The 5,000-nt window shown below is 43.7% G+C and overlaps 1 protein-coding gene across 2 annotated transcripts in view; it reads right to left on the bottom strand.

Moving 5' to 3' along the window:
• The window catches only part of LOC113830355 (septin-2), a gene marked incomplete at its 3' end in the record, with an annotated part of 52,793 nt that overhangs the window by 2,609 nt on the left and 45,184 nt on the right, over positions 1-5,000 (bottom strand).

Here is a 5,000-nt window from a genome sequence, read left to right as displayed (position 1 = left end):
TTTGCACGTATACACATACAGGTGCAAGAACATGTAGCTTTACAATAATCTGCATGCGTATGCACATGTAAACGAATGTATACACAAGAAAACAGTAATATAAGAGGTATGAAACACATAAAAAACAATTTTATATAGTGGTCATGTTGTCTTGGGTCTGAATTTACCCGTATTCACGGGAGTCATTTGTCTGTGTTTCTATAACTCGGAGACTAATAATCATATATTTGCCTAACAAAGGGTGTTTGTAAGAGAAATAATAGTTTCTACAGTAATGAAATGATAAACATCCATAAATGAAAAAAATATAAAATATGAACTTCAAATATCCTACTTTTTGTTTGCTTGTTTTTTGATTTTTCTTATTTTTGAGCTATAGACATTTCCTTGCCAAAGTTTTTATCTGATTAATTCATTACCAAAAAAAAAAAAAAAAAAAAAATCCTCACCTACTTAAAAAAAAAAAAAAAAAAAAAAAAAAAAATATATATATATATATATATATATATATATATATATATATATATAAAGTAATAAATAAATAAAATAATAACAATAGGGAATAAAGCGAGTCAAAGTGAGAGATGCGCGCATGCGATCATGCCTCTGTGTGTGTGTGTGTGTGTGTGTGTGTGTGTGTGTGTGTGTGTGTGTGTGTGTGTGTGTGTGTGTGTGTGTGTGTGGGGATGGGGAGGCAGCATGTGTGTGTGTGTGTGTGTGTGTGTGTGTGTGTGTGTGTGTGTGTGTGTGTGTGTGTGTGTGTGTGTGTGTGTGTGTGTGTGTGTGTGTGAGGTGTGTGTGTGTGTGAGGTGTGTGTGTGTGTGAGAGGTGTGTGTGTGAGTGAGAGGTGTGTGTGTGAGTGAGAGGTGTGTGTGTGAGTGAGAGGTGTGTGTGCCGCCATCTTTCTTCCACGTAGAAGTAAATGACATTATTTCCAAACATAGTTGTTGGTAGAAAAGGTATGAATGAGACTGGATATCTTCACAATATAAGAGATGTATTTGACCGGTTTCGATTACGACTTCATCAGAAATACATAAGAGAAAATACATAGCAAATATGTACTACATAGGAGCTGGTAGATCACCTGACGACTGTGACCTCGCACTCGTTATGCGCATAATTGCAGCTGCGACCTTGGACACTTTAAACCTGCCTGATGCGGTGTTCATATTCTTTTCTGTTGCGATGTATGCAGCTTCCGTGACCTTCCTTTTTTTGTTTACTCAATCCTTCATGGATTACTTCGGCTTCCTTCCAGTTCGGTAGATGCACAACGAGTGCAAGGTCACAGTCGTCAGGTGATCTACCAGCTCCTATGTAGTATATATATGCTATGTATTTTCTCTTAAGTATGTATTTCTGATGAAGATGTAATCGAAACCGGTCAAATACATCTCATGTATTGTGAAGATATCCAGTCTCATTCATACCTTTTCTACATTTGTCAACATGGATACGTTATATAGTTGTTGGTTCCATATTCCCGCCAGTGTCAAAGCCCGTGAAATTTCTGTATATATAGGGGTGCTTGCAGCTTCTTCATCACTCTAATTACCATGCCTCGAACTGCCCACCACCCACGCTCGCCCTCCTCTTCTGCCATCGATGACCCACAGCCCTTGACTTTGGTAAGTTTTGTTACTATCACTCTTGTGTTCTCTCTATTTGTTTTCATATTGAAAAAATCAGAACTATAGAATGTATTACTTGTCTTTTTTTTTCCATTCCTTCAGGCAAACCGTCCCCGTCCTCTGATACACCCGATGTCTCCTGTTGAGGGCCAAGACCCCCAGCCCTCAACTTCATCAGTAAATTTCGTTATCACTCTTGTGTTCTTTCCATTTGTATTTACATTGAAAAAATCTAGCACCGAGCTATCAGACCATATTACTTGTTTTTCTGTTCCACCCCACAGGGACACAGCCGCATGCTGCTGCCGTCTGATTCTGAGGACCAAGACCTTCAGCTCAGTTTCTTCAGTAAGTTTTGCTATCATCACTCGTGTTCTCTCCATTTTTATTCACATTGAAAAAATCTAGAATGGAGCTATCAGAAAGTATTACTTATTTTTCTTTCCCACTCCCACTGGGAAGTAATCGAGATCCCCAGCCTTCGACATCCTCTGCAGCTCGTGCGAGGGTGCTTTGTCGGAACATCGTTCACCCACTTGCTTCAACATTTCGTCAGAAGTGGTGATGAGTGGCTGCAGACCCAGTGTTCGACAAGTCCAATTCAGAGGAAGAACTGGATTCCTTTCCTCAAGCCAACGCTTCTGTCAACACCACACTGGACAGCGTGGCCAAGCAAGCTGGCTCTGAGGAAAGGACCTGGCTCCAAGGGGTTCAAATGGTGACACAACGACAATGTCCCGAAGGTTGAGGAATTCCGAGGCGACCTTGGGGTGTAGGTCTCTTTGGACATCTCGTCCTCGGCCATAGAGATCTTCAAGTGCTTCTTCACCGATGATCTCCTTGATCATATTGTGAAGGAGCCCAACTGGTAATTTTTGTTATTATCACTATTATGTTCTTTCTATTTGTATTCTTACTGAAGAAATCTAACACTGAGGAATAAGAATGTATTCTTTTTCTTTTCTATTCCTCAGGTACGCGGGCGCCCACCCTCCTGCCGCCTCGCCACATATGAGGTGGACTATAAGAGTATCTAACACCTAGTTTATAGTGTAGTTGAATTACAGGTGGCGTCAGTGATACACTGATTGGCTTCAGTCTTTATTGAAGAGAACACATGATATGAAAACTATGGCGTGGAACTCCCCCGGCCGGGAGGGGCCGAGAGCGGGCAACTCAGGTCACAGGGAGGTCGCTGAAGGTTTGAGTGAGAATGCCCCATGCCCTGCTAGGGCGGGCGACCGTCAAAGAGTAAGTGAGAGTGAGGGTCAGCTTGGATGACCTTATATACACCTTGGTGGACGGCATGGCCTCTATATTTAGAAGAGCGTGGTTTGGGCAATAGCGTGGGCAAGCCCCACACCACGTGGTAGAGGACCACACGTGGGAAGTAGGTATTGCACCCTTTATATGGACTCCAACGTCCTTGCAGGAGGTCAAGGCGTACCTTGGGATTCGTCTGATAATGGGCATGGTCCAACTTCCCAGTTACCACGATTACTGGTCGACCATTCTCATTCTACGTCACCACCTCATTCCTGGGTTAATGACAAGAGATTGGTTTGACTAGTTGACGACACATCTCCATTTCGTGCATTTGAAGGAAGGAACTCCACTCCCGAAGGACAGGATGTGGAAGCTCAGACTAGTTGCAGACACCCTCAACGACTCGTTCCGGATGATTTTCATCCTGGGGCATGAGATCGCCATTGACGAGTCTTTGTGGAAGCTTTTAGGACCTACAACCCAACCAAGAGGGTGAGGTTCGGGTTGAAGGTGTATAAACTCTATGCCAGTACCGGCCCAGCTGCAGGGTACATCTCTTGTTTCCAGGTGTCCACTGGGAGGGACTCTGGTGACATGACCTCTTCCACGAAACCAGTGTTTCATCTGATGGAGTATGGCGGCTTCCATGACAAAGGATACCAGTTTTTTGTGGACAACTGGTACATGTCGCCTAAGCTCTTTCATTTGTTGCAGTCACGAAGGACAAATGCGGTAGGCATAGCCCGGCTGAACAGGAAGTTCATGCACAAGGACCTCAGTGTGAGGAGGGGTGATGTCGATTACTACAACAGCACGACGGGATTGCTGGCCTTGATGTTGAAGGACAGCAACATCATCACCATGCTGTCTACTGTCCATACTGCCGTAATGGAAGGGGAGAAGCCGTTGGTAGTAAAGGATTACAATGTCGGCATGAAGGGAGGCGACGTTGGTGATCAGATGGCGGGCTACTACCCAATGCCTCGCCAGTCTAGAGTCTGGTACAAGGTCTTCTTTTTTCTCTTTGACATTGCCATTGTCAACACCTGGGCCGTCCATCATGTCCTTGGCTGGAGGGAATCACAGAAGGCCTTCAGACTGGGGCTCATCCCTGAACTCTTGGGGCAGTTCAGGGAGGGGTCCATCCCCTTCAGGGCCCACACTGCAATAAGTTCAACCATTGCAGCCAGGCGAGCTCTGCAGCAGCGGCAGCAAGAAGTCTCAGAAACCCCGACAGCAAGTGAATGAAGTGCCGATGGTGTTCCCATCATGGCAAGAGGAGTAGTAGAAGCTACTACAGGGAGTGCGACGTGGGACTGTGCACATATGAGTGCTTTGAGGCATGGCATATGATATAACATCTATAAAAAAAAAAAAACTTTTTATGTAAAAAGAATCACTAATTTTCCCTTCCCAAATCTTGGCAAATATGTTACTGAAAGAAACACACATGGCATTATAGATAGACTGGACTCTACCAAACCAAACCAAACCAAACAAAACAAAAATTAAAAATGTTGAATACATTTTAGCTTTATGAGAACACTAAGACATTGTGTTCGTTTCTCGGAAAGGTGTTCAATAAACTCCCATGAAGTGGCGCGAGATCGGTACTGCATTGATTATAGTGTTGCCCTCTGTACGTATGTGTGCTGTGAGGCATGGATAAATTTGTTTTATAATAAAGTTGTTTTATGAAAAATCTCTGAATTTCCCTTTCCATATCTTGGCAAATATGTTACTGAAAGAAACATACATGGCATTATTTGACTAGAATCTAAACTAAAAAAGATAAAAAATGGTGCGAGATCAGAGCTTGTTCTCTGATTTTCTCACCCAAGGCAGGCGGCACACGGGCAAGTCCCCAGACTGGCCCACGCGCCGATTTTGATAACACCCAGATATGAGGCCTATCACTCTCCAAATGACCCCACACTAGTGAGTTAAATCATGCTACCCATATTAAAATAAGGCAAGTCAAAATGGGTCTTCTCGGGTTCCCTTAACCCTTACCACCGGTATATTTTGAAGCCGAAAATAAAAGTTTCCAGGCACCAACAAAATTGGTGCGCAGGGCTGGCCTGGACTCTGCCCGTGCAC

The sequence above is a fragment of the Penaeus vannamei genome, chromosome 8, assembly GCF_042767895.1.
Source record: "Penaeus vannamei isolate JL-2024 chromosome 8, ASM4276789v1, whole genome shotgun sequence".
Taxonomy (NCBI): Eukaryota; Metazoa; Arthropoda; class Malacostraca; order Decapoda; family Penaeidae; genus Penaeus; species Penaeus vannamei.
The sequence above is the reverse complement of the archived record's forward strand: the minus strand, read 5'-3'. Positions and strand labels throughout refer to the sequence as shown.